This window comes from Elephas maximus, chromosome 16, assembly GCF_024166365.1.
Source record: "Elephas maximus indicus isolate mEleMax1 chromosome 16, mEleMax1 primary haplotype, whole genome shotgun sequence".
Lineage (NCBI taxonomy): Eukaryota > Metazoa > Chordata > Mammalia > Proboscidea > Elephantidae > Elephas > Elephas maximus.
The window spans coordinates 36,238,595-36,265,457 of NC_064834.1; the positions used below are offsets into that span (position 1 = coordinate 36,238,595).

Consider the following 26,863-nt stretch of genomic DNA (forward strand, 5'->3'; position numbering starts at 1 on the left):
TATCAGTCTGCTGTTGCCAGAGTCTTTCCAGCTTCACCAACCTCTGCATTCACTCCCCTGTCAAATACACAAATCCTTCTCCAGGCCAACTCCTACTTATCCTTTAGGATAAAGCTTGATTGATCATACCTCACAACCTGCAAGCACTCATTCAACAACTCTGGGAAGCTTCCTTGACCCTCATCCCAACTCCTCCCCAGCTAGGTTCCAGACCAGTTGCCAAAGTCCGTTCTGACTCATGGTGGCCCCATGTGTGTTAGAGTAAAACCGTGCTCCACACGGTTTTCAATGGCTGATTTTTCAAAAGGAGATTCAAGCGCTTAACCATTTACATCACCCAGAGATGGCTAGGTAAGGCCTCCCTGTTATGAGCTCTTTTATCTCTTACTAAAACTGTGATCAAATAATGAATTGAGTATTTGTTACTGCTGGTCTTGCCTGCTAGAATGAAAACTCCACAAAGATAGGAACCATATCTATCTTGCTCATCCTTGTATTTTCACTGATTTACAAACAACATAAAGGCAGCAGCATGCGTTAAATACAGTTACAAAAGCAGGAATGTGTGAATGCCTCCTAGGACAGTTATAAGGATCGGACTAGGCAGGATAGAGTCAAGAGTCAGACTCATAAAAGACACTCAAAAATCCTAGTTTCCTTCTTTCCACTCTTTTATTTCTTCCCATGGGGCAGTAAGCAGAAAATATTGAATGATGTTGAATGCATGAACCAAAAAAAAATTTTTTGTTTATATATACAAAATAGAAATGACTTTAAATGGAAAAAAAAAAAACCTCATCAACATATAGTTCTTGAAACTCCACTGGAAAATCTGAGATGTGAAACTAAACACTCATTTAATCACATGTCAATGTTAAAATAGAGAAACTACTACAGATGAATTTGTATACATTTATATGCCCTCTGATATTTGAACTACAGTATAATTTTGCCTTGATTAGAATAATACAAGAAAAGAAGCCACAACACACTGTTTTGATACAAGGATGAAAGTTTTGCTGTTAATTTATCACTCCAATTCCCATTACTTCAACCCAATAGGGTAAAGTCAATTGATAAAATCCAAAGGTTTTGTGCAGAGGTGTAACAATTCACCCAGGACCATCTGTTCCACCAGATTTATTGCTGTGGTCTGAGCATGTGGGTTTTTAATTTCAAAAAGCAGTCTATTTCAGCAGCCAAAGGGAACGTATCACAGAAAGAGACAGAAGATAGAAGAAGCTGTTTCCATGAGTTATGCAGGTTGAAAAATCTAGCCTTTCCTTGTTCTTTTAATGAGCTATACTTCAGTGACTTCTGAGATGTAAGAATGATTAGAGAGCTTCCATATTCCAGTGGGTATTTGTGGAAAACACAAACTATAACCGATTTTTTCCTGCTTTATTGTAACTGGCTCCTTTCTCTACACAGGCTTATTATTTCCATGCTAGAACTTATATTTCAATCTATGCTGTATTTATGTCAAATTATACTACAATACTTTCATTCTCATGGGAGTTCTCAATCATGAGGAAAAAAATTAAATGAGGACAATTTTAATATTTACTTGACCACATGACACACTAAATGAAAATAAAAACACTACATTTTAGGGGAACATTTTAAATATATTAAATTTTACAAGTGCCTCTTAAAATGTGCTAAAACATCCAGTAGCATTTACTATTAATAAAAATTAAAGATGATTTTTAAGAAGAAATGCATTTTAAATTATCAGTGCTAATTGAAGCACTTCTACATAATAGAAATCATTGAATTAAAAAAAAAAATCCTTCGTTTTTATAAATCACTCCAAAAACACTCTGTGGCTATCTTTAAAATCCTAAGATCTCTATTTCTCATGTAATTAATTTGCTTTCTAAGAATTACTGGTCTGTCAATGGCTTGAAGACCAAGAATAAAAAAATTCAGCATATTCTTACTTTTAATATGAATATACGTGAAATATATTAGTGGCATTTTCACAAATATATCAAAATACATTGACTCAGAATCTACTAATTTGGATGTATAAGAATTCCAGATGAAGTTGCCTATGGTTTAGAAAACTTAAGGCAAAATAATTACCAGGAAAAACTTCTAGCTAAAATTTTTAAACACTAGACAAGAATATTTTCATTTATGTAAAAAAAATTCATAGGAACAATTTACATTTTAATTACAAATAATCTTATGGATCTATTAAAATGTCTTGGCTCTCTAAGGATTTGTAGTAGGCCTGAAGTTACGGGAAGAACTTGAATCTAACAGAATAGAGATGATTTAATATGTGGTCTTTTTCCATTGGTTCTTCTTAATCTAATGAAACAAGGATTTGAATTTGTAGTGACAATAGAAAATAAGATTTGAGTGTTGTCTATTTGCCAGGCATTGAACTAAGTGTTTTATAGATAATATAAATTTCATTTTTATAAAAGCCTTATCAAATAACCATTATTATTGTGGCCCATTCTACAGAAAAGACAACTGGAACCTTGAGGGTTTGCTTGCAGGCACACTGCTCATCATTAGTGAAGAAAGGATTAAAATTCTTATCTGAATGACTCTGGAACTGATCACTGGCTCACTGATTTACACATGCTTACAATAAAGGTAAGTAGAAAAAAGGCTTTCTGTAACTTTCAAAAGAATACTTAATTATTTTAGGTAATGGCTTAGAAATTTTGATTAATAACATTTAATTTCATGACTTTATTTTGCAGCTTTTTAATATGAAAAATGTCAAATCAACAGAAGGGCTAAAAGAATTAGTCAAGGATCACCTGTATCCCCATCACCTAGATTGAAAAATTTTTGATGTTTTGCTGTATTTGTTCTATCTACTTTCAATTATTCTAATTTTCTGTGTGGTGAAATGAGTTCCTTTATGTGGCCTTTTGCCTTGGTTCTTTGGGAAAACAGCTGGAGGTTTTCTCCCTAAACCCTGAGGAGTTACCTTTGCCCTAGTTTTCTATCCCAGAGGGTTTGTTACTTTTGTCCAAGTTGATTGACATCTTCTGGGAAAATTGTAAACAATTTGATACCTTTTGTCTGGTCCTAGGCTGCAGCCTGTCCTGTGATTGGTATGCACCTGTAGGGACTGGTCAATAGACTATGCAAATGAGGTGAGTTATAGCTCGGCTGTGCCTCGTAGGCAAATGAAGTGTCTATGGCCCATTGAGACGGTTTTGGTCAGTTGGTGGCCCTGGTGAGAGTGTCATGCCTTGAAATTGACAAGGAGTTTGTATATTTAAGCAACCAGCCCCGAAGAGGTTTGTCAGACAGAAAGAAGCAGGAAGAGAAGAAGCAGGAAGAAGCAGAAGGAAGAAGGAAGAGAGAAGAAGCAGAGAGGGAGGAACCTCCTAAAAGAGCTGTAAAACACAGATCAAGGGCTGTAACACTGAAGGAAGTGACAAGCCCAGAAGGAGCCCAGCTGTGGAGCCAGCGGTGATGGGCTTAGAAGAGCCTGTCCTCAGGGGGCTGAGAGGAGGTTGTCCTTTGGGGGGCTGAGAGGAGTCTATGCTCAGAGGGACAAGAAGAACCTGTCCTCAGGGGACCAAGAGGAGGCCTGTGCAGCCAAGAGGAGCTGAGAGAGCTGTCCTGCACTACAAAAGGGAGACTTTGCCTGCATGCTTTCTGATCCTGATCCTGAGTTATAGCCTATTGATCCTGATCCCGAGTTGTACCCTGTTCTGTAATAAACCACTTAGCTGTTAAGTATGGTCTGTGAGTTCTGTGTGGCCATTGCAATGGATTATCGAACCCAAAAGAGAAGTAGAGAGTGCCATGGAAGGTATGGCTGGTGTAAGAACTGATAAAAAGTAGAGAGCGGGGGTCCATCTGACCTCCACCTGATGGGAATCAGCTTTGTGCTGATGGTGATTCTCGTTAGCCCTCATGAAGTTAGACAGGTTCAGGTGATACTACTAGTATTACTACTTCCACCATCTTACAGTGTATATAGTCAATATATACTTAGATACTTTTTAATGAAACATTTGAAAATAAGTTGCACATGTCATAAAATTTCACCCTTAATACTTTAGCATGCACGGGCTAAAAATAAGAACATTTTTTGTAAGTAAATAACCACAATACGATTACATTACATGAGAGAATTAACTATAATTTTATAATACCGTCTAATATATATTACATATTCTAATATTACCTCCTGTACAAAAAATGACTTTGTTAGACAGTTTGTTGTTTTTCTTTCAAACTAGGATGCAGTCAAAATTCATATAATGTTTTTGGCCATTATATCTCTTTAGTCTCTTATTCTACAATAATCCTCTCACATTTTTTTTTTTCCCATAACATTGATTTTTTGAAGAAATGTGAACAACTGTCTTATTGAATGTTCCACATTCTGAATTCATCTTAGTGATTTTATTTCTGGTAATCTACTATATGAAAAGAATGACTAACAGAGGGGTAAAAAAAAATCTAATATACAAAGTATTTTATTACAGTGGTATGCCAATAAAAAAATGAGGACAGATATGGAAAAACATACAGCAGCAGTTCTCAAAGTTCTGTCTGGCAGCATTGGGATTTCACCAAGATCTTTTCATGGGGATTCTCAAAATCAAAACAATCGTTACTGTTGTTAGGTGCCATTGAGTCAGTTCCATTTCATAGAGGCCCTGTGTACAACAGAACGAAACACTGCCCAGTCTTGTGCCATCCTCACAATCATTGCTATAATGGAGCCCACTGTTGCAGACACTGTGTCAATCCATCTCTTTGACAGTGTTCCTCTTTTTCACTGACCCTCTACTTTACCAAGCATGATGCCCTTCTCCAGGGACTGGTCCCTCCTGATAACATGCCCAAAGTATGTGAGTCTCTCCATCCTTCCTTCTAAAGAGCATTCTGGTTGTACTTCTTCCATGACAGGCTTATTCATTTTTCTGGCAGTTCATGATATACTCAATATTCTTCATCAACACCATAATTCAAATGCATCAATTTTTCTTCAGTCTTCCTTATTCATTGTCCAGATTTTGCGTGCATATGAGGCTATTAAAAATACCATGGCTTGGGTCAGGCACACCTTAGTTCTCAAACTGACATCTTTACTTTTTATCACTTTTTAAAAATCAAAACTGTCTCCATAAAGTTTAAGAGTTTGCCCTTTCTGTTCTTATTCTTTCACAAGTGTACCAGAGTTTTCCAGAGGCTATGTGGCATGTGATAACATCATTTTGATGGCTAATGGTTAGTATGCTTATTCCTGTATTTTCTAGGACTTTATAAGATAGTAGATTTGTGCTATAAATACATTGTTTACAGAAATTAACTCAGTATGCTTTCAGTACTTTTACTGTGCTCTTACCAGCCATTTTTTTTATTATACCTACTACAAACTCCGTAAGCTTATTATAATCCAGTAAAGCATTTCTTTGAAATACTGAAGTTTTCCTTGTGCCTTAGTGTAAAAACAAAAAGAAGTAAATACATTTCAATGGCTTATTTTGCCAATAACAGATCTCAATTTTTTTAAAAAATATTTCTAACTTTTAAAGTTTTATCTAAAACTTCATTTTAGAATAATTAATGTTAAAATTTAATAATACAAAGTTTATTTTATATATATATTTTTTATTTTTAAGAATGGATCATTTGCTTTCAAAGGGAAGATTAGAAGACTTATGTTCTCAAGCCACAGTGTAATTTCTAAGTCTAAAGATACTGAAAAAGATTTAAAAAATGACATAGCAGAGAGTTTTCTGATTCATGGGTGGGAGAAGTCTACTCCAAAGAAACTTGGAACACTGTAAATCAGAAATGAAAACATGATGAGACCTATCTTCTTCTCAGCGTTATAGACGAAAATACTTTATTGTCTTATAGAACAGAACATTTTTAACAGTATTATCGTGTTAGGTAAGTTGTGATGTTACTTTGAGGCCAAACATTCAGAGCATAAAGAAAAGGGATTTCAATTTTCAAATGCAGACATGGTGAACTTTTTTAAAGCCCCAAATTATTGGGTACAGCTTTTCAAATTAGAAATGAAAGAAGTCAGTGAAGCATCGTACAGGGTGAGTTATTGTATTCCATTGCTCAGAAAAGCCCACTCGATAGCTGAAAGACCAATAAAGCCTTGTAGAGTTGGCTTTGCTGAATGTCTGCTGGACAAAAAGTCAGTAAAAGAAATCATTGTGCTGCCTCTTTCCAATGATGCAGCACCTTGCTGAATTAGAGATTTAGCTGCAAGCACAAAGACTGAGCTAAATCTTATCTGTAGAACTGCACTTTTGCCTTATAAATGGGTGAATCTACACAGACATTGCTGGACTTGCCGCTTTGTTTGAGTTCATTCCTTTGCTGTCTGAACCAGCTAATCACTGATGAAGATCATCTTTTATGTGCATGCTTGGCAACAAACACAGTGGTGATGAAATATTCAAAGCATTGAATAACTTTTTTGAATCTTACGGCTTATCTTGTGTTGACATTTGTACTGATAGTGCCAAAGCAATGGTGGCCCCTTTGCACAAAATAAAATGCCAGTTTCACTCTGAACTGTTCTTGATAAAATAGCAATAGTTACTAATTTAATTAAATTTCAACCCTTGAGAACACATCTTTTTAATATCGTGTGTGATAAAATGGCAAGTATACAAAAAGCACTTCTGCTGCATATTGCAGTATGATGGTGGTCTGAAGAAAAAGTACTTGTACGATTGTTGGAGTAACAAGCAGAATTAGGTACTTTTTAATGGAACACAATTTTTACTTGAGAATGAAAAATAAACTGATTACTCAGACATGAGTATTTGGCAGACAATTTTTCAAATGAACCAAGTGAGCTTGTCACTTCAAGGAAAACAACAGTGTTTTCTTACCAATGACAAAAAATGAACTTCCAAATAGAAAATTATACTTAATAAAACTTTTATGCACCACTGTGAGCTTAACAGCTTCCCAATACTTAAAAACTTTTCTTCTGAGATCGATCGGTGGCAATATGTTGATATTAACAAATGAGGGTTTTTTTGTTTTTTTAATATTGTAAATTTTGTAAAACTTGTTGAACCAATATTTTCCAAATGACCAATGCATGATGGTACAAATCATGCTTGGGTAAAATGGGCACTCCAAGTACAAGATGGATCAATGGATATTAATGTAACAGCACAGAAAGTTAACAGATATGGTTTCAGAGTCCACATTACAACTAAACTTTAAGAAACTACAGTTCGTAGGATTTTGGTATAATATCAAATAAGAAGGTCCACAGTTATCTAAAAAGATCATTAGCACATTCCTCCCTTTCCCTAATACATGTCTCTGTGAGACTGGATTTTCATCCTATACTTCAACCAAAACAGCATAAATTCAAAAGGTTCAGTGCAGAAGCAAATATGTGAATAATCCACTATCTTCTACTAAGCCAGATGTTAAGAGATTTGCAAAAATGTACACTCAAGCTTCTCTTTTCACTATTTTTTGAAAATGTGTTTATTTTTATAAACATAGGTTCTTTCTGTTAACGTGTAATATGTTTATTATTGAGAATTTTAAGTGAATTAGTAAATATTTTAAAATTTTCTCTTTTTTTTTTCAAGACTGTATCAATAGATATAACCAACATAAGTTGGAGAACCACTGGCATACAGTCATTAAACCTGATGTATTGATGACAAGTGTGTTAAAAATGAAGTACATATAAGACAATATTACAAGGAAAGGATAATAAAAATTATGTCTACAATAAAATAATTATGTCTTTATTAAAACCTCTTACAGTTATGAATACCGAAGCTTTGCAGGGAAATATCAAAAGTTAACAGGAATTCTGTTAGGTACAGTGATTATTAGTCTTTATTTCTATATTCTAACATTTTTCTATTTTGTAAATATATTTTTATAATGCCAAAAAAACATGAAATGTACAATTAGAAAAGATGTATCTTAATGGGTCCATTTTAAAAAGAAGTTTCATAATGTTGATGAAATACAATTGTTTATTTACTCACCAAAATTTACTGATTTCCTACTATGTGCCAGAAATTGTTTTAGGTGTTTGGGATTCATCAATGAACAAAAGCAAACAGTCCTGCCTATTCAGCAGGGAAATAGAAAATAAAGAATAAACATATTAAATAATAGATATTATGCATTGTACATGTATGCATATATGTCATATAGTACATTAAATAAGGGTTACAGAGCAAGGTAGCAGGGATTACAATGGGAAGAAGAGCAGATTAAAAGATTAAACAGGGCAACCAGGATTCTTCATTGAGAAGGTGCGATTTGAACAGAAATCTGAGAAGTGAGAGAGGTAGTTAAATGGAGATCTGAGGATAGAGAAGCCACGCAGAGTAGAAAATTAGAGCAAAGTGTTTTAAATGACTTATGGATTCCAGGAGCAACAGTCAGGGTACCTAGATTTCAGTGACCTACTGGGAAGGTTGAAGAGCAGTAGATGTCAAGAGGAAAGAAGCAGGGTATAGATCACAAAGGGCATTGTAGACCATTGTAAGAACTTGGCTTTAAGCTGAGGGAAACGTGGAACCACTTGCCCAGGTGTGACATGGTCTTACTTACATATTAAAGAGACTCCTCTGTGGCTTTATGAAGAAAAAAGTGTGTTGGTGAGGCTGAGACTTGAAGCTGGTAGACCAGATACGAGTCTACTGCATAAGAGCAGATAAGAGGTTTGGACAGAATACAAGCAATGGATGTGGTGAGAAGCAGTTGGGCTTTCATATTGTGAAAGTAGAACCAGCATGATGTTCTGATAGACAGGATGTGAGATGAAAGAGAAAGGGAAGAGATGAAGATGACTCCAAGTTTTGGGGCTTCTCATTGGAAGGAATCCATAAAAACTGTTTAAAAATTTTAAATACTAAACAATTTTTTAAAAATCTATTTAGGGACTCGGGGGCCAAGATGTCGGACTACGTGGACACTACCGTGGATCCCTCTTGCAACAAAGACTCGGAAAAACAAGTGAATCAATCACATACATAACAATCTACGAACTCTGAACAACAAACACAGACTTAGAGACGGAGAACGAACAAATACGGGCAGACAGCAACCGTTTTCAGAACCAGGAGCTAGCGTACCAGCCGACTACCTGGAAAATCTAGTTTCCCAGTGATGGCTCGGAGACAGCAGTCCATATCAAACCACATAAGGAAACAGACCATGACAGCTTCTCCAACCCCCCAAACAAAAGAATCAAAATCTTTCCCAAATGAAGATACAATCCTGGAATTATCAGATACAGAATATAAATAACTAATTTACAGAATGCTTAAAGATATCACAAATGAAATTAGGATAACTGCAGAAAAAGCCAAGGAACACACGGATAAAACTGTTGAAGAACTCAAGAAGGTTATTCAAGAACATAGCGGAAAAATTAATAAGTTGCAAGAATCCATAGAGAGACAGCATTCAGAAATCCAAAAGATTAACAATAAAATTACAGATTTTGAGAACGCAATAGAAAGTCAGAGGAGCAGACTCGAGCAATTAGAATGTAGACTGGGACTTCTGGAGGACCAGGGAATCAACTCCAACATAGCTGAAAAAAAATCAGATAAAAGAATTAAAAAAAATGAAGAAACCCTAAGAATCATGTGGGACTCCATCAAGAAAGATAACTTGCGGGTGATTGGAGTCCCATAACAGGGAGGGGGGACAGAAAACACAGAGAAAATAGTTGAAGAACTCCTGACAGAAAACTTCCCTGACATCATGAAAGACGAAAGGATATCTATCCAAGATGCTCATCGAACTCCATTTAAGACTGATCCAAAAAGAAAAACACCAAGACATATTATCATCAAACTTGCCAAAACCAAAGACAAACAGAAAATTTTAAAAGCAGCCAGGGAGAAAAGAAAGGTTTCCTTCAAGGGAGAATCAATAAGAATAAGTTCAGACTACTCAGCAGAAACCATGCAAGCAAGAAGGGAATGGGACGACGTACACAGAGCACTGAAGGAGAAAAACTGCTAACCAAGGATCATATATCCAGCAAAACTCTCTCTGAAATATGAAGGAGAAATTAAGATATTTACAGATAAACATAAGTTTAGAGAATTTGCAAAAACTAAACCAAGACTGCAAGAAATGCTAAAGGAGATTGTTTGGCCTGATGACCAATAATATCAGGTACCAGCACAATACAAGGTCACAAAACAGAACGTCCTGATATCAACGCAACTCAAATAGGGAAAGCACAAAAACAAACAAAGTAAGATTAATTCCAAAAAATAAATAAATAGACAAAATAAAACACATAACAGGAAATCATGGAAATCAATAGATAAACGATCACAAAAATCAAAAAGAGGGACTAAATATAGGAGGCATTGAACTGCCAGATGGAGAGTGATACAAGGCGATATAGAACGATACAAGTTAGGTTTTTACTTAGAAAAATAGGGGTAAATAATAAGGTAACCACAAAAAGGAATAACAATTCCATAACTCAAGAAAAACGTAACGACTCAACAAACATAAAGTTAAACACTATAAAAATGAGGATCTCACAATCTACTAAGAAAAACGTCTCAGCACAAAAAAGTATGTGGAAAAATGAAATGGCCAACAACACACATGAAAAGGCATCAAAATGACAGCACTAAAAACTTATTTATCTATAATTACGCTGAATGTAAATGGACTAAATGCACCAATAAAGAGACAGAGAGTCACGGACTGGATAAAGAAACACGATCCATCTATATGCTGCCTACAAGAGACACACCTTAGACTTAGAGACACAAACAAACTAAAACTCAAAGGATGGAAAAAAATATATCAAGCAAATAATAAGCAAAAAAGAAGAGGAGTAGCAATATTAATTTCTGACAAAATAGACTTTAGACTTAAATCCACCACAAAGGATAAAGAAGGACACTATATAATGATAAAAGGGGCAATTGATCAGGAAGACATAACCATATTAAATATTTATGCACCCAATGACAGGGCTGCAAGATACATAAATCAAATTTTAACAGAATTGAAAAGTGAGATAGACACCCCCACATTTATAGTAGGAGACTTCAACACACCACTTTCGGAGAAGGACAGGACATCCAGTAAGAAGCTCAATAGAGACACGGAAGACCTACTTACAACAATCAACCAACTTGACCTCATTGACTTATACAGAACTCTCCACCCAACTGCTGCAAAATATACTTTTTTTTTCTAGTGCACATGGAACATTCTCTAGAATAGACCACATATTAGGTCACAAAACAAATCTTGGTAGAATCCAAAACATCGAAATATTACAAAGCATCTTCTCAGACCACAAGGCAATGAAGCTAGAAATCAATAACAGAAAAACTAGGGAAAAGAAATCAAATACTTGGAAAATGAACAATACCCTCCTGAAAAAAGACTGGGTTATAGAAGACATCAAGGAGGGAATAAGGAAATTCTTAGAAAGCAATGAGAATGAAAATACTTCCTATCAAAACCTCTGGGACACAGCAAAAGCAGTGCTCAGAGGCCAATTTATATCGATAAATGCACACATACAAAAAGAAGAAAGAGACAAAATCAGAGAACTGTACCAACAACTTGAACAAATAGAAAGTGAGCAACAAAAGAACCCATCAGGCACCAGAAGAAAACAAATAATAAAAATTAGAGCTGAACTAAATGAATTAGAGAACAGAAAAACAATTGAAAAAATTAACAAAGCCAAAAGCTGTTTTTTTGAAAAAATTAACAAAATTGATAAACCATTGGCCAGACCGACTAAAGAAAAACAGGAAAGGAAACAAATAACCCGAATAAGAAACGAGAAGGACCGCATCACAACAGAGCCAAATGAAATTAAAAGAATCATTTCAGATTATTATGAAAAATTGTACTCTAACAAATTTGAAAACCTAGAAGAAATGGATAAATTCTTGGAAAAATACTACTTACCTAAACTAACACATTCAGAAATAGAACAACTAAATAGACCCATAACAAAAAAAGAGATTGAAACGGTAATCAAAAAACTTCCAACAAAAAAAAGTCCTGTCCCAGACGGCTTCACTGCAGAGTTCTACCAAACCTTCAGAGAAGACTTAACACCACTACTACTGAAGGTATTTCAAAGCACAGAAAAAGACGGAATACTACCCAACGCATTCTATGAAGCTACCATCTCCCTGATACCAAAACCAGGTAAAGACATTACAAAAAAAGAAAATGTTAGACCTATATCCCTCATGAACATAGATGCAAAAATCCTCAACAAAATTCTAGCCAATAGAATCCAACAACACATCAAAAAAATAATTCACCCTGATCAAGTGGGATTTATACCAGGTATGCAAGGCTGGTTTAATATCAGAAAAACCATTAATGTAATCCATCACATAAATAAAACAAAAGATAAAAACCACATGATCTTATCAATAGATGCAGAAAAGGCATTTGACAAAGTTCAACACCCATTTATGATAAAAACTCTTACCAAAATAGGAATTGAAGGAAAATTCCTCAACATAATAAAGGGCATCTATGCAAAGCCAACAGCCAATATCACTCTAAATGGAGAGAACCTGAAAGCATTTCCCCTGAGAACGGGAACCAGACAAGGATGCCCTTTATCACCGCTCTTATTCGACATCGTACTTGAAGTCCTAGCCAGGGCAATTAGGCTGGACAAAGAAATAAAGGGTATCCAGATTGGCAAGGAGGAAGTAAAGCTATCACTATTTGCAGATGACATGATCGTATACATGGAAAACCCTAAGGAATCCTCCAGAAAGCTACTGAAACTAATAGAAGAGTTTGGAAGAGTCTCAGGTTATAAAATAAACATACAAAAATCACTTGGATTCCTCTACATCAACAAAAAGAACACCGAAGAGGAAATAACCAAATCAATACCATTCACAGTAGCCCCCAAGAAGATAAAATACTTAGGAATAAATCTTACCAAGGATGTAAAAGACCTATACAAAGAAAATTATAAAACTCTGCTACAAGAAATTCAAAAGGACATACTTAATTGGAAGAACATACCCTGCTCATGGATAGGAAGACTTAACATAGTAAAAAGGTCTATTCTACCAAAAGCCATCTATACATATAATGCACTTCCAATCCAAATACCAACGTCATATTTTAAGGGGATAGAGAAACAAATCACTAATTTCATATGGAAGGGAAAGAACCCCCGGATAAGCAAAGCATTACTGAAAAAGAAGAAGAAAGTGGGAGGCCTCACTCTACCTGATTTCAGAACCTATTATACAGCTACAGTAGTCAAAACAGCCTGGTACTGGTACAACAACAGGCACATAGACCAATGGAACAGAATTGAGAACCCAGATATAAATCCATCCATGTATGAGCAGCTGATATTTGACAAAGGACCAGTGTCAGTTAATTGGGGAAAAGATAGTCTTTTTAACAAATGGTGCTGGCATAACTGGATATCCATTTGCAAAAGAATGAAACAGGACCCATACCTCACACCATGCACAAAAACTAACTCCAAGTGGATCAAAGACCTAAACATAAAGACTAAAACGATAAAAATCACGGAAGAAAAAATAGGGACAACCCTAGGAGCCCTAATACAGGGCATAAACAGAATACAAAACATTACCAAAAATGATGAAGAGAAACCAGATAACTGGGAGCTCCTAAAAATCAAACACCTATGCTCATCTAAAGACTTCACCAAAAGAGTAAAAAGACCACCTACAGATTGGGAAAGAATATTCAGCTATGACATCTCAGACCAGCGCCTGATCTCTAAAATCTACATGATTCTGTCAAAACTCAACCACAAAAAGACAAACAACCCAATCAAGAAGTGGGCAAAGGATATGAACACACATTTCACTAAAGAAGCTATTCAGGCAGCCAACAGATACATGAGAAAATGCTCCCGATCATTAGCCATTAGAGAAATGCAAATTAAAACTACGATGAGATTTCATCTCACACCAACTAGACTGGCATTAATCCAAAAAACACAAAATAAGAAATGTTGGAGAGGCTGCGGAGAGATTGGAACTCTCATACACTGCTGGTGGGATTGTAAAATGGTACAACCACTTTGGAAATCTATCTGGCGTTATCTTAAACAGTTAGAAATAGAACTACCATAAAAAAAAAAATTTTTTTTTTTTTTTTTTTTAACATACAACCCAGAAATCCCACTCCTCGGAATATACCCTAGAGATACAAGAGCCTTCACACAAACAGATATATGCACACCCATGTTTATTGCAGCTCTGTTTACAATAGCAAAAAGCTGGAAGCAACCAAGGTGTCCATCAACGGATGAATGGGTAAATAAATTGTGGTATATTCACACAATGGAATACTACGCATCCATAAAGAACAGTGACGAATCTGTGAAACATTTCATAGCATGGAGGAACCTGGAAGGCATTATGCTGAGCGAAATGAGTCAGAGGCAAAAGGACAAATATTGTATAAGACCTCTATTATAAGATCTTGAGAAATAGAAAAAACGGAGAAGAACACATACTTTTGTGGTTACAAAGGGGGGAGGGAGGGAGGGAGGGAGAGGGTTTTTTATTGATCAATCAGTAGATAAGAACTGCTTTGGGTGAAGGGAAAGACAACACACAATACAAGGAAGGTCAGCCTGACTGGACTAAAAGCAAAGAGGTTTCCGGGATAAAATGAAAGCTTCAAAGGTCAGCGGAGCAGGGGCTGGGGTCTGGGAACATGGTTTGAGGGGACTTCTAAGTCAACGGGCAAAATAATTCTATTATGAAAACATTCTGCATCCCACTTTGAATTGTGGCGCCTGGGGTCCTAAATGCCAACAAGCGGCCATCTAAGATACATCAATTGGTCTCAACCCACCTGGAGCAAAGGCAAAGGAAGAACACCAAGGCCACACGACAACTAAGAACCCAAGAGACAGAAAGGGCCACATGAACCAGAGACCTACATTATCCTGAGACCAGAAGAACTAGTTGGTGCCCGGCCACAATCGATGTCTGCCCTGCTAGGGAGCACAACAGAGAACTCCTGAGGGAGCAGGAGGCCAATGGGATACAGACCTCAAATTCTCATAAAAAAACCATACCTAATGATATGAATGCGACTAGAGGAATCCCAGAGACAATGCTCCCCAGAACTTCTGATGGCACAGGACAGGAACCATCCCCGAAGACAACTCATCAGGCATGAAAAGGACTGGTCAGTGGCAGGGAGAGAGATGCTGATGAAGAGTGAGCCAATTAAATTAGGTGGACACTGGAGAGTGTGTTGGCAACTCTTGACTGGAGGGGGGATGGGAAGATAGAGAGGGAAGATGGCAAAATTGGCACGAAACGAGAGACTGAAAGGGCTGACTCAATAGGGGGAGAGCAAGTGGGAGAAGGGAGTAAGATGTATGTAAACCTACATGTGACAGACTGATTGGAATGGTAAATGTTCACTTGAAGCTTAATAAAAATTAATTAAAAAAAAAATCTATTTAGTAGCAAATGGGTGTGATTTTACTAAAAGGCTATATAGCTTTTAAAAATAATGAAGAATATCATAGATGAGACCACATATTTATAAGACAAAATATCTCTTGAACAAAACGAAGTCTGGAAATATTTCAATAATGTCCTCTACGTTGAATAGGCATATGGAGTTATCTTTGGCTAGCATCTGGAGAACAGTAGCAGCTTTTTGATTCTGTTATAAGAAATCAGCTCTGGATCAAATTTAATGGCACTCTTATTGACAGGTATTGTTTATTTCTCTGCCAGTGGCTTCCTATAGCCCACCGTTTTTGGATAAAAGCAGAAAACTCTGATTTACCAAAGAAATCCATTTCTATTGATGAAAGATTTAAGCATCCTTTTTCTTAACCTTACAGCTATCCAATCATTCCCCTCAGTGAGCTCAACAAGATGTTTTCTGTGCCAGAAATACTTTTCTCTCTTAATTGGATCGTTAAGTATTGATCCTGGCTCAGTCTGTTATGCAATAGTCTTATAACTGGTCTTCCTTCCTCAAGTCTCTTTGCCTCCACCCCACTCCAACGTACTTTACAAATCACCTCCAGATTTATTTTCTACTAGCATCATTTAGCTGTTATCACACAATGAATCCAACCCTCCAAAAGCTGCTCACTATCTCACTAGATTGTGGGAATTAGCAGAATATTTGTGTGTAATAATACTGTAGGTAAAGCTGGTAGAGACATAAGGTATAATTTTACCATCTATGTGAATAAGTCTAAACTCCTTACCCTGGAAGATGGTATAATGGTTAAGCATTATAGGCTTTAGAATGAAACAGTATCGGGTTAAATTAGGCTCTGCCACTAATTATTAGCTATGTCTGGCAGGTTCCCTAACCTCTCCAAATTTCAGCTTCATTACTGTAAAGAAAGAGTATAATACAACCAACCGCATAGGGTTGTGGTGAAAACAAGCAGCAAGATAGTAAATTTAAAGCATTAAAAAGGTGTCTGGCACACAGTAAACAATTGGAGCAGTTCCAATTATATATTTTTTTTCCTTAGTGTTATTATTGTTTAAGACTTCGATAATCAAAACAAACTTTCTAATGTGTCTGAGATGCATCTCAGTCTAGACTCAAGAGTGCTGGAAATACCCATTTCTTCATTTTCTTAAATCATATTTTATCTGATTTGGAGCACCAATTCTTCTTTATCAGGGAACTATTTAATCACTTCATAGTTTAGCTCTTCCCCAGGGTCATAGCAGAATCCAGGAAGTATGTCATGCCCAGATGGTGGGAAATGAAGTCTCTAATCCCCTACTGTCATGGTCACAAAGGAGCTTGAAGTCAAATGGCTGCCTGCTTTTGTGTCCAGAAAAGAGAGAGGGAAACAGCTTGAAATCCTGCTGCTTTTAGCCAGGCTGTCTAGGCAATTCCATGAAGTAGTTCTAGTCTCGGGTTCTATATCTCCCTGGGGTGTCTGAGAAACCCAAAACTGGGGAAAAGTTTCTAAGGTCTTTCTCCTTTTGACTCCAGGTACTCCTGGTAAACTCTCCAAATAAATGTGTTGTTGTTCGTTGCTACTGAGTGGCCTCTGACTCATGAATACCACACGCACAACAGAACAAAATGCCGCCAAGTCCTGTGCCATCCTCCCGATCGGCAGGATCAGATTGGACAGTTGTAATCCATAGGGTTTTTCACTGATCGGTTTTTGGAAACACATTGTCAGGTCTTTTTTCCTAGTCTGTCTTAGTCTTTTTTTTTTTTTGTCTTAGTCTGGGAGCTTCACTGAAACCTCCACTGACAGACAGGTAGTAGCTGTGCATGAGGTGCATTGGCTGAGGACAGAACTCGGATCTTCCCCATGGAAGGCAAGAATTCAAATGAATTTATACTTTCAAAATATACAGGGAGAATCCTCTAGAATTTTTTGTTATTGGCCCAAAACTCTGAGATGGAGAAATGCACAGGGTCTATCAATCTGCCTGGAAAGAAGAAAGGGAATGATATAGGGGCAAATATTTCAGTGATTAATATTTGAATAAACTGTCTTCTGGACTTATTCCTAACATTCCCAGGGCCCTGGTTCCCACTGTAACCAAGCTCCATCTACCATTATCAATCACCCGCTTCCCACACAAAGACACAGTCACCCTTCCCCACCACTTCGACACAAGGTTGGGTAAAAACGGCAGGGCGGGGAGAAAGGACTGGGGAAGAAGCTCATGTAGACCCTGGAAACAAGTTCAGGGCCATTTGGGCAGGAAATTCCTGGGATGATTCCTGCACCCATAGGGAGGGACACAACCAAGAGAAACTGGAGGAGGGTCCTTCTAAAGTATAGGGTTCAGGGACAGGCCACTCCATTTCCTTTGACCCTAGTTTTCCAATCCTCTCCAGCCCTTACTAAGTGCTAAGGCCAATTACCCTTCATGCCTTTTCTTGTGTAAATTCTTCAGGAAGTATATCTTTGCACACCTCACAAATCATTCCATACCTATCAGCTCAAATAATTGATTTAATGATGGCATAAAAATAAACAATTTTTGAATGGTTAAAAAGATAATATCTTTGAAACCTTTTCCAGTATTCCTGGAACTCTCATTTAGTCAAGAGTTTCTTTCTCATCAATTAGGTTATCTTTCCTACCTTCATAATCATAGGTTGCATGTGTAATAGATAAATAGGCAAGTCCTAAAAGCATTGTCTTGAGAACCATCTAAAACTATGCTATCCCTAACTACAAACTTTCAGATTTGACTTCAAAGTTATTCAACACTGAAGATTCACTGAATATTCCAAAGCAGGTACACATCTCTTCAACCAGATCCTTGGTCAAAATGTTCTACGCCACTTGGTTCCAAACGGTAAAGTCATTACAGAGTTTGGTTCAAGAGATTGTGGGGTAAGTTCCAAGAAATCAGTGTATTTTAAAAAATCTCCCCAGATGATTGTAACGTATAGCCAGGTCAACAACCCCACTAGTCAACTACTTTCAGTTGGCATACAAGAATTTAAAATAATCACTAAAAATCACAAACCTATTCTAGGTCATTTTCCCAAGAACAGCCAAACATTTACAAATACTCATTGTGTATCATCAGTCTTGGAATTCCCACATTTGTGGAAAATTCTTCAAGATTCACGTCAGGGACAACGTTTTCTGGGAAATGGTCCCTGACAATATTTTCTGTACACCTAAGCAGGCACCCCACCTTAAAAACACCTATCCTTTTGTCATAACTATCTGCTGACATATGTCTCCCCTGACTAATCTATAAATTAATTGAAAGCCCGACTGTGTAGAATAGCAGGGACTTTGGAATCTGAAAAAAAAAAAATAAATAAAAAGATTTTGAATCCTAACACCTCTACTTCCTAGCTATGTAACTGTTGGCAAGTTTCTTAAGGCCAGGAAGCTTCAAAATAAAAATTACAAAATTTAGTTCACAGAGCCATTATGAGTAATAATAAATGTGAAGCACTTAGCATAAGAGCTAGCATAGCCACTCATTTTTTTTATAATTTAGTTTGCATAATGCTACACTCAATAGAGAGTGTGTCATATGGTAGGTACTGAAGGCACGAAAAATGAAGGAGTATGTAAAATAAAGCCAAATACAATGAAGGAACAGTGATTCCAAATCAGGGTCACCACATAGGGTTGTGCAATTTGTACACTATACAAAGTCATCTGCATGGAGGATCAAACCAAAAACTAAACTCATTGCCGTGGAGTCGATTCCAACTCAGTGCAACTCCCTAGGACACAGCAGAACTGCCCCATAGGATTTCCAGGGAGCAGCTAGTGGATTCGAACTGCCAGCCTTAACCATTGCACCACCAGAGACGAGCCAGGGTAAAACTCAGCACACCCTCTGCACCCCAGCAAAGCTGCTGCAGCCCACAGGAAGACGTGTGTCTTATACAAAGGCACCTTATTTATGGCTACCCTTAAACCGTGCAAAGGATCTTCTGCTTGTTATTTTCCCAGAACCAGAGAAATATTTCCTCAAGGCTACTTAAGAAGAATTCAGAAAAGAAAGCTATTTACTAAGTATTCTTACAAAATTATTAGATAAGCCTTTTTTAAAACCCACTGAAGGGCTGCTTTCAAAATCAGAACTGAAGTCACTCTGGTGCTTCTGTCAAAATGACCAGAAGGAGGTGAGGCACTAATGACACACTTTAATAAATTGTTTCTGAAATGCTTAATAGCCCCTAATGACGTGGCTTATTCAGAAGATCACACTGTACCTGGTCTTTGCTCTGCAAATCTTACAATTGCCTCTGCCTGAAGTAAAAATAATATCTGATAAATTTTTATGGGAATAAAGAAATCATATTTGATTGCTAAAACTGAAGAAGAAACACATGACATTTTAAATATTTAATAGCTGTACTAATGATAAGCAGTTGATAAGGTTCTGCCCAGATTTTCTACTCAATTTTTCCTTAACCTTGGGAGGTGAGATGCCCCATTCCCATAGGTCAAGCTTGGCTCTATAGCAGTGTTTCTCCAATGGGCTCCATTGGCATTTGGATAAAATACATCATTACTATGCAGGCTTGTCCTATCTATTGCAAAAGGATTAGCATCTCCAGTTCCCACCCATTAAATGTCCATAGCATTCCGGATCTTTGTGACAACCAAACTCTCTCCAGGGAGTGATACTGTCCAAGGTTTACAACCATCACTGTATAATTTCATAATTATCTCAACCCCATTAAGTGAGTTTGCTGCTTGTTCTGCCTGAGACCTCAAAACCCATGGTGACTGAGTTCTTGCTCAAACTTCCATCTCCCAGTAGCTGGACATTTGTTGCCCAGTGACTCTTTGTGCTCAGGAATCATCTGTTTAAAGTGCTCTGGACCTAGATGCCTATCCATGGGCAGACAAACGGAATCTAGAACTCATTAGCTTCGGTTTATGCCAGTTTGCAAAACCACACAACTCAAAACATTACTTTTGAAACACAGTAGTGAGTGTTCCAACCAAAAAAGGGCTGCAGGAGCAAATAAGGAAATTCTGAGTTAAAGAAAGTTAAATACCTTTTTACTACAGGGGTTATCAGGGCCTTTATTTTGCATTAAAAAATTAATACAAAAACAAAACAAAAACCAACGAGAAGCTAACTGGAGAGGGAAAAGATAGTATTTTCCAAAGTTAACCAAGGAAGCCTTTTATTCAAGAATACCTATTGATTTATTGAGGAACTAGTATTCCATTCTACATAGTTTAGAAACATTGCTTTATATTAAAGTGACAGAATTCACAGTAGCCCCTATGCTTAACATGGAATAGATTTTAACATGGCTTCTTCGTGAACCACTTTGAGATGGAGTTCAGCCATAATCTTTGCTGAGAAGCCTTGCTTGGTAATCTCTCTGCTCTGCTTCCTTCCCTTCTCCACATTCACTCTAGACTCTGTACAGACACATCTACAAAAACTGTCAGTCTAGATACTCTATCTACACTCCTAAGAAACCTGTGTCTACCTCTGCCATAGCAATCACTGCATTGTGATTGTCAGTTTATGTATCTACTTCACATTAGATAGGAAAACTGGACCATGGCCTCATTTTGTAAATCAATTCTTATCAGCACACCAAACTAAAAAACAAACCTGTTGCCTTTGAGTCGATTTCGACTCATAGCGACCCTGCAGAGGAGAATAGAACTGCCCCATAAAGCTTGAAAGGAGCAGATGGTAGATTTGAACTGCCAATCTTTTGGTTAGTGGTAGAGCTCTTAACCACTGAGCCACCATGGCTCTATTGGAACACAGTCATACTCATTTAAGGAGTGTTTAAGGAATGTCTATGGCTGTTTTCACACTAGAATGGCAGAGTTGAGTGTGGCTCACGAGACTAAAATATTTTCTATGTGACCTTTCAAAAGCAATTGCCAACCCCTGCCTAAGTCTATTAACATCGTGAGGTCAGAGACAGTGCCAAGCTCCTTCAGCATAATACCCAAGAAATGGCAGATGCTCAGTTTGTTGGATAAAAAAATAACATCTTTCAAAATCAATCCAAGAATATTTGACCTTGAGGTAACTGTTTTAACAAAACGTGAGGGATGGAATATTCAACCAAGGTCACATAGTCAAAGGTTTTATTTAATGTTAACTTTTTTTTTTTCTAGGTAGACTTAGAAACATAAATTCCAACAAAGTTAACTCTTGATAAGTAAAAACACTTTGTAGAAGAATTCAAAGGTTATTCTGTAGAGAATCTTTTATATATTAATTCTTGATATGAATTCTTCTCCTCCAATATCATTCTGAATCTTTCAAATATGAAGCCTTTACTTTTTCCCTTAGGAAATAATTTCTGAATCCAATTGTCTAATACATACCTTTTCCTGCAATGCAAGCAAAATTGCCTTTTGTTTTATTTCATCCTATTATTCCTAAGTCTGTTACTTACCAACAGATTTTCTTTTCCAATTTTACAGTAAAAGCTTAGAAAGCACAGAATGTAGGAAATAAGTTTTCACGCTCAAAACCTATAGCAATTTGTTGGAGGATTTGATGAAGCAGTTTTGCTATTAATATTCAGAATATCCAATGAAATAATCAAATTCCTTCCTTTTAAGTGTTTTGCTTTAATTATAAATTAAGTTTACCTAGAAGTAGATGGTAGAGCTGGGATTAAAAGAGAAATGATACAGCCTATGTTAAAACTCTTTTGGCATAAGACTCAGCAAAGAGAATACAGATACTAATGACTTACTATTAGTAACTATTAATCATCACTTATATTTTAAGGGACATCCTACATATCATGGTCAAGAGTGGGATTTACAAACACGGCCCCATGATTTGGTGAGATGTTTCACCGATAGGTTTTCTGCCTTGCATTCAGTGTATTTTAGCACTGGCTTAAACACGCTTAATTATAAGTCATATATTACATGAACTAATCAAGCACAGGAAACAGTACTATGAATTTCCCATGATTACAGTACTTCGTACAAAAAAGGACAAAATGCCTGGCAATGGTGGTTGTGTTAGTTTCCTAGGACTGCCATAACAAATTACCACAAACTGGGTGGCTTATTACAACAGAAATTTATTCCCTCACAGTTCTAAATGCTAGACATTCAAAATCAAGGTGTCGGCAGGGCCCTGCGCCCTCTGAAGACTCTATGGAACAATCCTTCTTTTATTCTTCCTATTTTCTAGTGGTTGCCAACAATCCTTGGCATTCCTTGGTTTTCAGCTGCATAACTCCAGTTTCTGCCTCCATCTTCACGTAACCTTTTCCCCTGTGTGTATCTGTGTCCAAATTTCCCTCTTCTTATGAGAACACCAGCCATATTAGATTTAGGGCACACTGTAATCCAGTATGACCTCATTTTGACTTGATTAAATCTGCAGAGACCCTCTTTCCAAATAAGGTCACATTCACAGGTTCTAGGCAAACATGAATTTTTGGAGGAATTATTCAAACCGATACAATGGACAATAAGAAAAAGGGAAGATTTTATTAAAAGACAATGCTTTCCTCTGGTAAATTAAATGCATGCAGGAACTCTAAATCCTACGAAAACCTTTAGTTAATCCAGTGAGAAATGGATTACCTTTATAAAAATACTGATATTAATGATGGTAATAAAATAATTCTACTTTACTAGGGACTCGTATGTCTAGTTCCTTTCTTAGTTACTTTAATAATAATAATAACCATTGCCAACATCTACTCAGCACTTAACTATAATCCAAGCATTCCAATAACTGTTTTAAATGCATTATTTCATTTAATATTTGGAACAATTCACCTTTACCAAAAAGGATTTAATACAATTTACACAATGATGTACACCCCTTAAATTATCATATATATTAATTTTCAGACAATCTTAATAACTTATCTCAGCCCAGAATTGATGCATACCTTGTCAATTAGCGAACGGCTAATTAAATGAATACAATGTAGGAGAATATTGCAGTCAGGCAACTGACTGTACATAATCTCAAAAACTTATTCTAGGATATCAGTAAATGATGATGTTTAATATATTACCTTTAAAGATTCTCATTTTGATTTCTGGAGACAATGGTCATTATCCAAAGGCATGATTAGGGTAGGAATTGTAGAAATTAGGAAAGATTAATATGAAAGGTCAGAATGGGTGTTGAGTGGAGAACTTTATTAATCTCTTCCAGGACAGAGGGTGATAAACAGAATTAAGCATATAAACAAAATCAATTATTTGAGGAAAGAAAATCAGATCACTGTCACTTATTTTATAAAGGCAATTAAAGTCCCATTAGGTTTTATCATTTTTAAGTGCTTAGCAATCTTAGCTGTCTTTACTTATTTCTATTGTCATTCACATTTGTTTTCTTAATTACCATTACAAATATTAGAGAACTGAAAGACAGTATCAATTGTCAATCCAAGCTAAACAGTGCCTTTTTAAGATATATGTCTATTATATCAATGACTTTGCTCAATTTGTACTCACTATGTGCAAAAAAAATTTTTTTTTTTTTTTTTTTATGTGCTACAAACAGGGTTATATTAAGTCTCAGCCTAGGTGCTCAGTAGCTGTGACTTTGAATACGTTAACTAACTTCTCTAAGTCTGTTTTCTCATATTTGAAAAGGGGAAATATAATAGGATTTTATCTGATTTAATTTACAGTCGGCCCTCCATAGCCGCAGGCTTCCCTTCCCGGGATTCAAGCAACCACAGATCGAAATATACACAGGCCGCCTTATGCGCGGGTTCTCTTCCTGCGGTTTCAGTTACCCTGGGTCAACCTTGGCGCCTGGCTCAGCTGTAGCCATGGTCTCAGTACAGCAGATTTTCTTTGGTAGCGTGCCAGGATCCCTCCAGCTCCCCACAGTCTAGTCCTGAGACTTTCACCTCCTGTTCTTTTTTCCGGGCACGACGGTCAGTCCACTCTCTGAGGGCAGGGGCTGGGTTCTCTGCCTAAGAGCCGGAGGCACAGGCATGGTGGAGCTGGCCTTACCAAACCAAAAAACCCAGTACCGTGGAGTCGATTCTGACTCATAGCGACCCTATAGGACAGAGTAGAACTGCCCCATAGAGTTTCCAAGGAGCACGTGGCCTTAGAGGCCGGCCAAATGCAAGGCATACAGGTGACATGCGAATACTAAGGGACTTGAACATTCCTGGCTTTTAATATCCTGGGGAGGAGGGAGGTCCTGAAACCAATCACCCTGAGATACCAAGGGATGACTGTATTTTACCCTAATTTTTAATTCTGTGAAATAGGTTCTCTCATTCTCCATTTGGCGGTGGTTTACAGCACAAAAGCAATCTCTGTATGACATATTTACTTTTTCCTCTTCTCTAAAACTAAACTTTTGCCATAATTAATGTATGACTCATTAAAATTACACCACCATTGCCTCTCTGCCGTTGGCCTGACGTTTTCTGTTTAAAATTCTCATTCTTATTTACTTGAATGAAATTTGGAAGTGGCAAAGCTGGCTGTTTTATGAAAAATAAAAGAACACTTGAGTTTCAGGAAATTCATTTTCAAAGAAAACCTATTTCTGATTTAAAGTGGCTTTTCTTCTAAGAAGTTTAATAACTGACAAAGACAATTCCTTATCTCTGTTATTTCCTCTGATGGTTTTAAGGCATTCTACCACCTGGAAGGTCAAATGGGCTAATAACAAGTCTGAACTTGGAGACAGCCCTAATCATAGATAAAAACGTTTATAAACAGAAGAGGTTCTTTTCAAAGCACATTTATTATCTCAACGAATTCCATTTTGATACACAGACCTGACGGTGGGAACATGCTGCCAGTTTTCTTTGAGACAAAACACCTGTGTCCTTTAAAACTCCAAAATAACCCAGAGATAAATCAAAACATTAATCCATCAAGTGGTTGTTTAGTTAACATGATAGTTTTAATTACATAGGTATAGCCCCAGCTGAAGAAGAATTGATGCCTTTGAACTATGGTATTGGAATAATATTGAATATAGCATGGACTGCCAGAAGAACAAACAAATCTGTCCTGGAAGAAGTACAGCCAGAATGCTCCTTACAAGCAAGGATGGCGAGATTACATCTCACATACTTTGGACATGTTATCAGGAGAGACCAGTTCCTGCAGAAGGATGTCATGCTTGGTAAAGTAAAGGGTCAGGGAAAGAGAAGAAGACCCTCAGTGAGACGGATTAACACAGTAGCTGCAACAATGGGCTCAAACATAGCAACAATTGTGAGGATGGTACAGGACCAGGCAGTGTTTTGTTCTGTTTTGTGCTATGAGTTGGAACCAACTTGATGACACCTAACAACAACAACAACAGCCCCAGCCATTTGTTTTCTTTCATAATTAAAAAAAGTCTTTCTTAATCCATGAATAAGTCATGATTACCTCGATACTGTAGTAAAGTCGTATGATACTGAAATACAAAAGTTGTTAGAATTCCACAGAAAATATTATTAATGGTATGTTGAGGATACCAGCTAAAGCTTAAATTGTGTCTTATATTTCAGGACTCAAATATGTCTAGCCATATCTGGCAGACTGGAATGGCAGCTTTCTGAAATCTACTCAGGATATTTCTTGGAGAAAATCCATCCTAAGTAAAGGTGAAATCGGAAGAACTCAAAACAGTATCAAAGCCCTGGCCAACAGAAGAGAAGAAAAAACTGAGTATTTTGAGGTATTCGCCATTCAGATTTGTCCTATGGAGAAAGGAGCTAGGAATATAAACTTCTTCTATGAGAAGGAGGCCTGGTGACACAGTGGCTAAGCACTCAGCTGCTAACTGAAAGGTCTGTAGTTGTAACCCACCAGTCACTCCGTGGGAGAAAGATGTGACAGCCTTGGGAACCCTATGGGACAGTTCTACTCTATCCTGTAGGGCTGATATGAATTGGCATTTGCTCAACAGCAATGGGTATGAGTCTTCTACGTGACTGTTATCTCTCCATTATAAATCTTATAATCCAACAGAGCATTAGTTGGGATAGTAGGGAATATCTCTAAGAAATAGAATACAAAATGAAGAAAAGGAAATCTTCCTGTTTCAGCACCAAGCCCTCAACGAGGCTGCAGATGCAATATAAGGTATAGAAGGAAATTTCACTAAAAAATGCTGGAGTAGGAGTTAAGGAAAGTTGTGAACACCTGGTGGTAGGTAGCAAGAAGTTGTATTTATGAGGCCACATGAGATATACTTTAGAGATGTCCAGAAATAAATGGGCAATTGGCAAGGGCAGCTAGTTGGAGGTAGAGCTTCTAATGTCGCTGATAATGTTTCTCCATTTAGCTAGTGGGACTTTGGGGAATTTTAACTTATAACAATAATAGCAGATGGGCTTAGCAAGTTGAGGCTAATGAACTTCTTTGTTCATAAATTATTAATTAATTTCTTTTCTGAACTACATCAAGGAGTAGATCGATAAT

General features: G+C 36.9%; 1 protein-coding gene across 3 annotated transcripts in view; it reads right to left on the reverse strand.

The window, feature by feature from the left end:
• Positions 1–26,863, reverse strand: part of PRKG1 (protein kinase cGMP-dependent 1) — a 1,427,928-nt gene that overhangs the window by 384,427 nt on the left and 1,016,638 nt on the right. The gene's annotated exons all lie outside the window — the stretch shown is intronic.